Below are 12,296 nucleotides of genomic sequence, written 5' to 3'. Positions count from 1 at the left end.
GGGGGACTGGATAGTGCTGGCACCTCCTCTCCGATGACATTGGCTGGCTTACATGTGGGGGTGTAAATGATGTGTTATGGTTTCTGTCCGACATAATGTACATCCGTGGCTTCCCCTCTAAGGTTGGATTTTCCCTGCTAGCTTTCACTTGTGTATGTTAGTGTATGGTGGGATTGTTAGTTCTCTATGGTGTGCATGCTTTAGTGATGAGTGTCCATGCAGGTCTGTGAAGGGTGTCCATGCATTGGTACAGCATGCAGGGCTTGGCATTGGGATTGGAGAGATGTGATGGTGGAGTGTGTGGGATGTAGTGGAGTGATGGGAGTGAGGGTGAGTGTGAGGGTATGTGATGTCATGCACGTAGAGGGATGTTAATAGTAGAAAGTTGACTTATCAGAGTCCAGTCCTCCTCTAATTTCGGTCAGGCCCTCAGGATGCAGGATTTCCAAGACGTGTTCCTCTCCTGCTGTGAGTTGTTGGGGAGGAGGTGTGGTCCATCACCAGTTCTCTGGATAGCGAGCTGGTGTCTTGCTGCTACGGGAAGTACCTTCCCCGGTAGGTCGTTCCACCTCTTCCAGATGTCATCCCTAGTTCTGGGGTGCTGTTCCACAGCGTTGACCCTGTCCACGATTCTCCACCCCAGCTCCATATTCCTAGCTATAGATATCTGCTGCACCTGTGCTCCAAATAGCTGTGGCTCTACCCTGACAATTTCCTCCACCATGACCCTTAGCTCCCCTCTGTGAAATGGGGGTGTCTTTGTGGGGCCATGGGTGTTGTGTGATTTGTGTTGGTGAGGGCATGTTGGGTAATGTTTTACTGTGTGTGATGTGGAGTGCGTGAGTGGTGTATAGATGTGAATAGTGTGTGCTCTAGTTGTGTCAGTGGTCTTGGTGTCTCTCTGCTGGCAATGGTTTGTAATTGTAAAGGGTTGTGGGTAATGTGGGTGGGTGTTTTATAGTGGTGTTGGTGTGTGGGTGTGGTGTGTGGTGTGTGTATGGGTCTCAGGTGTGTGTTGTTTGAATTGTCCAATGTGGTGTTGTTTTGTCTATGGGTGTCCATTGTGAGCGCAGCGGTATGTACTGCCATTGGTTTACCACAGTTGAATGTTCGACATAGTGATTCGTGGGTCATAATGTGGTGGGCGTTGTTATTTTGACGTTACAATGTGGGTTTTGATACCGCCAGTTTATCACTGACCGTTGGTCTGGCGGATTTGTGTATGTGGCTGAATACTGACGGATTGGTGTGTGTCATAATATGGTGAACAGATATCCGCCGCCACGGCAGTAAGTTGGTGGCCATCAGCGTGGCAGTGAGTGGGATTTACCGCCAATGTGACAATGGGGGCCATAATGTAATCTGCAATAGACTTTATTCAGAATGGCATGTCCTTTTTACACCATGGACAAACTCAACTGTGTTCCATCATGCAGTTAGGTTCAACACTACAGATTCTAAAAAATGGTCAAGTTCCAAGGAAATATATTAATAATAGTGACCTGTTTGCTGCTTTTAATTTATCTAGGGAACAACAACAAGGGCTAAAAGGGAAGAGGGTTTCACCATGCTTAATATAGAAAAGTTGCCTTTCACTGTTGCAGAAAGTCAATCAACAGTATGGCTCACACATGACATTATAACTGTGCCAATTTCTACCTTTCAGTTTTTGAAATGCTTAAAACATCTTGCCTTAAGCAGATACGAGTGGCTAGGCAATAGCTATATTAAAGAAGATTGGGAGTTTCTCTTTGAAAATTAATCTCTAAACTGCGAAAGAGAGGTCATTCTCAGCAGAAGCGAATGAGAGACTACTGTTAGTCACTCAATGGTCTGCAATCAGGTGTCCCTTTGTGGCCTTTGCAATGCAGGGATCGCAAACTTAGCCTGTTTTCTAAAGGGAACTCCCATCCCTTTGATTCGTCCAGCATTTCAAATACTTTCGAATGGAAGTTATGTGGTCCTGAACGAACAAAGCTATTGCGGTATGAGACCAGGAATTTCCTATGCAATTTCAGTCTCTAAGATTGTAACTTGCTGCAAACATGTTTTATTCCCCTTCACACAAGAAAGAAGTGTAGCAAAAAATGTGGCCTCACATTGATACTACAATTGTAAATTATGACAAGCTGAGTAGGCTAAAGGTGCTACTGTCCCAGAAACAAGTTGAGTTGACATTGGCTAGAGAAACGTATGCTCTCCAGATAGCAAGATCATCAGCCGAGATACAATCCCTATTAAATACCAAATTCCCCATGCACTTTGGAAAGCTAGTATCCAGAATAATCCACACTTCAAGAACTACAGGAATTGTGCAATTCTTTTAGGCTGTCACGTCTGGCTTCATGTCCATCTTCCAAACTGTCTCGGCGTCATTCCTTCAGTCATCCATTCTACTCTTTTCCAATGTGTTTGGTGGCTTTCCTGTGACTTTGGCATTGATCAGTGGGATACTGCTGTTGTTGTTCCTGATACGCAGTGGTTGTGCCTTCCCAGCTAAGGGGAGTGATTGAGCTACTACCACCAGCCCAACTGTGCCATGATTTCATGGTATAGTTCGTTGGTCCTTCATTGATGGAAGAATTGGTGCACGATTTTTCACTGTCATTCGGACCAGTCTTATGGTGAGTGCAACCAGTCTTTCCTTGCACCCAATGCCTCTTCTACCTTTGGTGTGCTTGTAATGGTCGACATTTTGTCTCTTCTTATGTCTTAGCTGTTTTTAACTGGTTTTTAATTAGATTTTAGTTACATTTTAATGTGATTTTAGCTTGTCTTAGTCCATAGCATTTTAGCTTGAGTTCATTCACCTTCTCTGGTGTCATCATTATGGCGACACACTTGTTTTGGGGATAGTGTAGTGGATCCTATTTAGTTTTAATGGAAACCAAGAGCTAGCTTAGCCTTCTGGCTTGCAGACCTCTTTCCCTGTCACCTAGTGACTTTTAACCTACTTAGCCTGCTCTGTTTTAGCACATTTATTTAATTATTTCTTCCAAGATGGCTGCTAGGTTTATAGTTAGGAAGATGTTTTGATTTCACATTATCAGCACCACTCTGTGAAGGCATCACTATCAGAGTCAAAGACAAGTAAAACACATAGGTATTCACATCATGTTCTTACCCACTTATGTGTGACAGGAACATAATGTACTTTTGGAGGGCGTTGTTTATCTAATTGCTGCTCTAAGCATGCCTTCTTATCTATTGCTTGGGAACATACCTACGCCAGGGGTCATACAAGGTCATCATAAATACATCTCATACAGACAAGGTTATCAGAGGGATTCCTACCAGATGCCATCAACGCTATCATTGTTACACGTCCCCTTGATGCAAACCCAACCTTCGTGTCCCCAGGGTGTCTGATCTAGAGTCCTCATTCCAAGGTAACAAGGGTTGGGGGGCTCTTCTCGTGGACATGGTACTGGCAGATTAGGTTTAACACACCTATCTCTCTTTAGGTTAGAGATTACATTCATGATGCTAGGGTATTAGGCGGTCATTCTGACCCTGGCGGTCAAAGACCGCCAGGGCGGAGGACCGCGGGAGCACCGCCGACAGGCCGGCGGTGCTCCAATGGGGATTCCGACCGCGGCGGTAAAGCCGCGGTCGGACCGGCACCACTGGCGGGCTCCCGCCAGTGTACCGCCGCCCCAATGAATCCTCCAAGGCGGCGCAGCTTGCTGCGCCGCCGAGGGGATTCCAACCCCCCCTACCGCCATCCGGATCCCGGCGGTCCGACGGCGGTAGGGGGGGGTCGCGGGGCCCCTGGGGGCCCCTGCAGTGCCCATGCCACTGGAATGGGCATTGCAGGGGCCCCCGTAAGAGGGCCCCTACATGTATTTCACTGTCTGCTGCGCAGACAGTGAAATACGCGACGGGTGCAACTGCACCCGTCGCACAGCTTCCACTCCGCCGGCTCGATTCCGAGCCGGCTTCATCGTGGAAGCCTCTTTCCCGCTGGGCTGGCGGGCGGCCTGAAGGCGACCGCCCGCCAGCCCAGCGGGAAAGTCAGAATTACCGCCGCGGTCTTTCGACCGCGGAACGGTAACCTGACGGCGGGACTTTGGCGGGCGGCCTCCGCCGCCCGCCAAGGTCAGAATGAGGGCCCTAGGCCTATTTCACATCTCATGTTGGTGCATGATGGTTTGGGTCTTTATATTCACGACTCTTGTTTTTACAATTCTGCCTCTTGCATTGTTCATTCTCCTAAACATTGCAGCACATGCAATTTACAGTAGATTAAAGTCTTGTTAATAAAACCTATTGAAAACTTTACTGCATCGCCTTCATTGCCTGCATGTGGCTGAGAGTTGTTGCTCATGTGAGAAAAAGGTGATCTCCGTTTAACCACAACTCTTGATTCCATGCAAAAAGACTGCCACAAATCACCTTTTACTGTTTGGGTTTCTGGTGAGGTTCTGCTTGTGAGCCTGGAGGGTTGGGCTAACAGTTGCTGCTTGTTTTAGGATTGGCCTAGTTGCCTACAAATAAAAGTGTTTTCATCCCTACACCTGCAGTCTTGCCTAGAGCAAGAGTCCAACTATGACATTAGCTCTTTTTCCTACCTAGCCTAATTCAGAGAGATACATTTTTATAATTCCTAGCACCAGGGATTTATAAGTCTGGCTGATGAAATAGCTGTCTTCTAAAACTGGCAGTCATTTACATATAGACAGGGTAAATATTTTTGAAAATTATTTTGGCAGTCATTTACATATAGACAGGGTAATCATTTTTGAAAAAAACATATATGTCACCTAATGTCAAAGAAACTAAATTTGAACTTGGCTGTCTCAAACTAGCCCAGTTTCTTCCAAAAATATGATTTATCAGAGGATGCTACCACAGGTGCCACTCCAGCAAGGTAAGCCCTATTTTGAGCTGATGTGCTGACATTCAGCCAGGTTGGAGCCCTGATAACTGTAGATAGGACGTTCTGTATACTTCAAATGTTTGATTTTGGGAAATTGGGTTATTAATCAAAGGGGGTGACTACCACTTTGAGTAATAATCATAATCCTTGTTAGGGTATTCCAAGGGATACTAAATTGACTTTCTTTAAATATGCTGGTAGATTGGTACAGAGGAGACATGTTTCTGATGGATACAACTACCTGTGGATTCCTCACCTTATAAATTTGGGCCCATATTTATACTTTTTAACGCAAAACTGCGCCATCGCAGTTTTGTGTCAAAAAAATTAGCGCCGGCTAACGCCATTCTGAAGCGCCATGCGGGCGCCGTATTTATTGAATGACGTTAGCCGGCGTTAGCCGCCGTCGCCGTCTGGTGTGCGTTAAAAAAAACGACGTACACCAGGCAGCGTCGGCGTAGGGGGATATGGGGCTTGGGCGTCAAGAAATGGGGCAAGTCAGGTTGAGGCAATTTTTCGCCTCAACCCTATTTGCGCCATTTTTTACGACTCCCAACCCCCATAGAAATGACTCCTGTCTTAGCAAAGACAGGAGTCATGCCCCCTTGCCCAATGGCCATGCCCAGGGGACTTCTGTCCCCTGGGCATGGTCATTGGGCATAGTGGCATGTAGGGGGGCACAAATCAGGCCCCCCTGTGCCACAAAAAAATAAAAGTAAAACACTTACCTTAATGTCCCTGGGATGGGTCCCTCCAGCCTTGGGTGTCCTCCTGGGGTGGGCAAGGGTGACAGGGGGTGTCCCTGGGGGCATGGGAGGGCACCTCTGGGCTCCTTCAGAGCCCACAGGTCCCTTAACGCCTGCCTTTTGAAGGTGCTAAAAAATGGCGCAAAAGTGACCGTACGTCATTTTTTTTTACCCGCCCACTCCCGGGCGTGAATTTTGCCCGGGAGTATAAATCCGACGCACATGCCTCGGAGTCGATTTTTTAGACGGGAACGCCTACCTTGCATATAATTAACGCAAAGTAGGTGTCCACGCTAAAAAATGACGCTAACTCCATGGACTTTGGCGCTAGACGCGTCTAACGGCAAAGTATAAATATGGAGTTAGTTTTGCGTCGAAATTGCGTCAAAAAAAACTACGCAATTCCGGCGCAAACGGAGTATAAATATGCCCCTTGATCCTTGCGCCAGCATCCAACGGAAAGTCTTCGTCCTAGCTGTCTACGTCGACGAGGACGTCATAATGGCACGGCTCCACGTGACTCCGTCTGACGTCAACGTGCCAATAAGAGGTCCTCGTCGGCGTACTGACGTCAGTTTTCCTTTTTCCGTGCTTCGTTGCCAATGATTTTTCTTCCTGGCCCGTTGGTAACTGTAACGATTTCTTGAAGTTACAATGTCCCCTCCGAAGAAGTCCGGTTTTAAGCCGTGTAGGGAATGCGGGGGTCAGATGTCAGTGACCGACCCCCATTCGGACTGTATTTGGTGTTTAAGCTCCGAACATGATGTGGAAGGTTGCTCTTCGTGCCAGAGCATGAATCTGAAAGCTCTGAAAGAATGCGAGGCAAAGCTCTTCTTAGCCAAGGCAAAGAAGAAGGAACACAAGAAAGTTTCCTCCCATTCTTCTCCCAAAAAACATAAGAAGCGGCGTCATCATGACTCTCGGCGCCGTCATGACTCTCGGCGCCGTTCAGAGCGGAGCCGATCGAGGAGTCGTTCGAGGTCTCGTTCATCTCGGCACCAGAAGACGTGGGAGATGAGTCCTACTGTCACGCCTCAGCCGGAGAGTCCGGTGTTGTCACCATCGCCTTCAGTCTATAAGGTCACTCAAGGTAGTCCTCACTTTTCACCGGCGCCGAGTGATCCTGATGTTCAACAGACATCTGCACAGCAGTACCCGGCTTTCCCGACTCCAGGGACGGAACCGGCCGCTTTTTTGAATGCGATGTATGCTGTTTTTCAATCCATGGCCCCTGCTGGTGCACCGGCGTGTCCCACAGGGCCATTGGCATTTAATTTGGGCTCGCCGGAGTCGTACAGGGCTGCTCCATTCATGCCCTCTGCCCTACGGAGTCTTGTGGTCCGGCGCCGGGGGTCTCCCCTGGCAGGAGTCCTTCGCCTGGGACCGTTGGTCCATCGCCTTCTCATCCGACTCCTTCTCCGCGTCATCCGGCGTCATTGATGGCCTCATCCAGACCGGCTCCATCTCCTTCCGTTCATTCGGCTTCGAGGAGGTCATCTGCCGACTTCGGGCCAGCGCCGGCTCCAACGCCGGTTGAATCTAGGAGCCTTCCTGAACCGGTTCGGGGTCTGAGATCGTCGGCATCGATGGAGTCCTTGTCGACGCCGGCTCTGGAAACTCATCTTAGATCTCGAAGGAAGGCGTTGAGGCTTCTGGAGGAGGAGGAATACAGAAGGCTTGAAGAAGGTGAGATAGAGCCTTCTGATGACTTCCAGCGGCTTGCCACTGCAAGTGGTTTGGATACTTCCCCGGAGTGGGACATTGCGTCTCCGGGGGAATTTACTGAGGAGGCCGCCTCCTTCCATGCTGTGGTGAGGAAGGCAGCTGATTACCTGGATTTGCCTTTGTCCACGGCAGAAGTAAAGACTAACCTGCTCACAGAGGTTCTTCATCCATCTTCCTCCAGTGCTGACCCTTTGCTGTCTTTTAATGAGGCTTTGACGGAGCCTATTTTAGACCTATGGAAAAAGCCGGTGACATCTCCTGCTGTAAACAGGGCAGTGGCGACTCCGGAGAGCTTGGTGGTTCAGGCATCATGTTCTGCAAAGTCTGCCCCTGGTACATTCACAGGTGTTCCGACGGACAGAGAATCTAAGAGGATGGAGCAGTCCTCGAAGAAAATTTTCTCCTCTTGCAGCTTGGCAATAAAAGCTACCAATTGCACCTGTGTGCTAGGAAGATATATCCATGCCCTAATGGACTCTGCTAAGGAGATGGCAAAAGATCTGCCACAGGAAATGCAAAAATCTTTTGGGACCCTTTTCTTGGATGCACAGGCTGCTGCGCAGCAGATTATACAATCTGGCCTGGATACCACAGATTCCATTGCCAGGGCCATGGGAACATCGGTGGCTACGAGAAGGCATGCCTGGTTAAGGTCTTCGGGTTTCTCATCAGATGTACAATCCACTTTAATGGACCTTCCGTTTGATGGGGAAAAGCTGTTTGGGGACAAGGCAGACTCTGCCCTTGAACGGTTTAAGGACTGTCGGGCTACAGCTAAGTCCCTGGGTTTGCAGGCCCATTCTACTACATCGTACAGACCTTTTCGTAGGTTTTGAGGATTTGTTAGAGGCTCTGCCTTTCGAAGGTCTCAATCTTATGCCCAGCAACCTGCCAATCTGCCTTATCGTGCCTTCAGAGGGCGTGGTAGGGGTAGGGATAGAGGTCCAGCCCAGCAGCTCTCTTCTTCTTCATCCTCCTCTGGTGGACAACAGCAGAAGCAGCCCTAGTTTTCCCCCCTTTATCAGTCATACTTCTCCTGTAGGGGGAAGATTGAGTCTTTTTCTACAGAAATGGAGGTCAATTACAACAAACTTGTGGGTGCTAGGAATTGTGGAAAAGGGCTCTGCTCTCCCCTTTCAGGAGTTTCCTCCTCCCTTTTCCCCCCGTCCCTCCTTTTGTTCAGAAGACCATCTTCTGTTGTTGCAACAGGAGGTTGTCACCATGTTGGCAAAGGGCGCTATAGAGTTGGTGCCGTTGCAGGAAAGGGGTCAGGGGTGTTATTCAAGATATTTCCTGATTCCCAAAGTGGACGGTCGGTTGCGGACGATCCTAGACTTGAGGATTTTGAATTTGTTCCTCAAACAGGAAAAATTCAAAATGCTGACCGTAGCGCAGGTGCTATTGCCGTTGAACGAAGGAGACTGGATGGTGTCTGTCGACTTGCAGGACGCGTACTTTCATGTTCCCATAATCAAGTCGCACAGGAAGTATCTCCGTTTTGTGGTCGGTTCGCAACATTACCAGTTTGCGGTCCTTCCGTTTGGGCTTACTTCAGCACCCCGGGTCTTCACAAAGGTGATGGCAGTTGTTGCAGCACATCTCAGAAAGAGGGAGGTAGCGGTTTTTCCCTACCTGGATGATTGGTTGATCAAAGCCAAGTCTCCAGAGATTGTGTTGTCTCATCTGCGAATGACAACACAGTTGTTATTCGATCTGGGTTTTTTGGTGAACGTACCCAAATCTCACCTGGAGCCCTCTCAACGCCTGCTGTGCATAGGGGCAGTACTGGACACGACAAAGTTTCGGGCCTACCCCCGCCTCAGCGGGTAGGGGACATTCAGGCGCTGATTCCTTTGTTTCAAAGTGGAGCGGCAGTTCCAGTCCTCAAGGTCTTACGCCTGCTAGGTCTGTTTGCTTCTTGCATTCTGTTGGTCACTCATGCTTGCTGGCATATGAGGGCTCTTCAGTGGTGCCTCCACAGACAGTGGTTCCAGCACAAGGGGGATCTCAGGGATTCAATAAAGATCTCCAGGGATGCTGTAGCGGATCTTCTTTGGTGGGCATTAGACGGCAACCTTTCCCAAGAAAAACAGTTTTCACTGCCTCCTCCAGTGGCCACAGTGATTTCGGATGCTTCCACTCTAGGGTGGGGAGCTCATCTGGGGGACCTGGAAATCAAGGGTCATTGGTCTCCAGCGGAACAGATGTTGCATATCAATCTGTTGGAATTGCGGGCGGTACATTTGGCACTCAAGGCCTTCCTCCCTTCCCTTCGCGGTCAGTCAGTTCAGATCCTGACGAACAACACTACCGCGATGTGGTATATAAACAAGCAGGGAGGAGTGGGGTCGTATCTTCTTTGCCGAGAAGCCCTCCGACTCTGGTCCTCGGCTCAGGACCATCAGATTTGCTTGATGGCAAATCATTTGGCCGGAGTGTTGAATGTACGTGCAGACGTTCTCAGTCGTCACTTCTCATTAGATCACGAGTGGCGTCTCCATCCGGATCTAGTTCTCCACATCTTCGAGATGTGGGGTACTCCTCAGGTGGATTTATTCGCCACTCGGGAGAACGCGCATTGCCGGTTATTCGGCAGCCTCCAGTATCCGATGCAAGGGGCGTTGGGGGACGCGTTTTAGATGTCCTGGAGCGGCCAGTTGCTTTACGCGTTTCACCCCATACCCTTGATTCCTCGGGTTTTGAGGAAGGTTCGTCAAGACCGGGCCCAAGTCATATTGGTTGCACCGGACTGGCCAAGAAGGGTATGGTATACAGACCTACTTCAACTCTCTCAGTGCCCTCTGCTCCGTCTCCCGCTCAGGGAAGATCTCCTCTCTCAATCGCAGGGGCGGGTTTTACACCCCCACCTCCAGAGCCTGCACCTTCATGCCTGGAGATTGAACGGGGCAACCTGAGTTCCTTTTCTCTCCCACCGGATGTAGTGGATGTTATACTATCGTCCAGGCGACAGTCCACTAAATCTATTTATGCCGGAAGGTGGGCAAAATTTGTGCTGTGGTGTGGAGAGAACCAAAAAGATCCTTTAAAGGCCCATCTTTCAGATGTACTTTTGTTTGTTCTTAGTTTGGCGAAGAAAGGCTGTGCTATAGCAACAGTTAAGGGTTATTTGGCAGCTCTGTCGGCGTTTCTTTGCCTTCCAGACCAGCCCTCTTTATTCAAGTCTCCGATTGTACATAGGTTCCTTAAGGGTTTGGTGAATAGCTTTCCTCCTACTCCTTTTCACATGCCTGAGTTGTACTTAAATCTTGTTTTAACATTCTTAATGGGTTCGCCTTTTGAGCCCATGCATTCATGTCCATTGAGATATTTAGCTTTCAAGACGGTTTTCTTAATCGCAATTACTTCTGCCAGGAGGATTGGAGAGCTTCAGGCACTTTCCGTAAAGCCTCCTTTTACCATGTTTTTCCCTGATAAAGTGGTTCTAAAAACCAGGGCTGCTTTTCTACCGAAAGTTGTCACCCCTTTTCATATAGGGCAAAATATCACTCTTCCTGAGTTTTACCCTCCTCCCCACCCGTCTAAAGAAGAAGAGAGACTCCATAGGTTGGACCCTAAGAGGGCCCTGAGTTTTTACCTCGAAAGGACTAAGGACTTTCGTTTAGATTAGCAACTGTTTGTTGGATATACTGGTCAGCAAAAGGGCAGAGCGGTTCAGAAAAGGACACTCTCCAGGTGGGTCATCTTGTGTATCAAGATCTGTTACTCTTTGGCAAAAAAGGTACCTCCTGAAGGTATCAGGGCCCACTCTACTAGTGCTAAAGCTGCATCCTCGGCTCTGGCGAGGGGAGTTCCATTAATAGATATATGTAAAGCGGCAACTTAGGCGTCCCTCCCTACTTTCGTGAAACATTACTGTTTAGACTCTGAGATGAGGAGGGACGGTCATTTTGCTTGCTCGGTATTGCAAGATTTCTTAGTGTATTCAGGCGGGCACCCACCACCGAGTGCGGTACTGCTTGGGACTCTATTCATAAGGTGAGGAATCCACAGGTAGTTGTATCCATCAGAAGAACAAGTTACTTACCTTCGGTAACGCTTTTTCTGATGGATACACCAACTACCTGTGGATTCCTCACGGTCCCTCCCGCCTCCCCGTTGCCTGCCTGATTGCACAGTTATCTTGCAGTCTTTGGTTTAATATTTCTTCTTATATTTATATATATTTATATGTATATATATGCGTGTATATATATGTATATAGTGTTATTTCTCTGTATATTTTTGTATATTTGTGTATTTAAGCTCTCAATAAGAATGGATGGTTTAAATGGACAAGGTTTTTGTGTGCTTATATTTTTCTATATTAATTATCATTTTTCATGGTCGGTTTGCTCCTGTTTGCTTTAAGAGCACGAAAAAATTTGAGGTGAAACTGACGTCAGTACGCCGACGAGGACCTCTTATTGGCACGTTGACGTCAGATGGTGTCACGTGGAGCCGTGCCATTATGACGTCCTCGTCGACGTAGACAGCTAGGAAGAAGACTTTCTGTCGGATGCTGGCGCAAGGATCGAATTCATAATATGAGGAATCCACAGGTAGTTAGTGTATCCACCAGAAAAAGCGTTACCGAAGGTAAGTAACTTGTTCTTAACTTACAACAATGTGGAAGGCTTTTACGAGGTAACAAAACAGCAATACATTAAAAACATCACAGAATAAAATATCAAACAGCATAGGAAAAATAAAATAAATTGCATTCAATAAAATGTCACATAAAAGACAAAAAACAAAAGGGGGAAACAAAGATATGAATTTTTAAAGGCTTAATCAATAATAGCACCACAAACTGGTTAACTGGTTGTGGTAGACATAGACCTAGGTGCAATTTGAGGCCAACTGCGATGAAGCACAGGTCGGATATAGAAACTAGGTTCAACCCAGTAGAAGGTTTCACTTGGACCTTAGTCTGAAAAATAGAAGTC

Source organism: Pleurodeles waltl, chromosome 6, assembly GCF_031143425.1.
Source record: "Pleurodeles waltl isolate 20211129_DDA chromosome 6, aPleWal1.hap1.20221129, whole genome shotgun sequence".
Taxonomy (NCBI): domain Eukaryota; kingdom Metazoa; phylum Chordata; class Amphibia; order Caudata; family Salamandridae; genus Pleurodeles; species Pleurodeles waltl.
The sequence above is the reverse complement of the archived record's forward strand: the minus strand, read 5'-3'. Positions refer to the sequence as shown.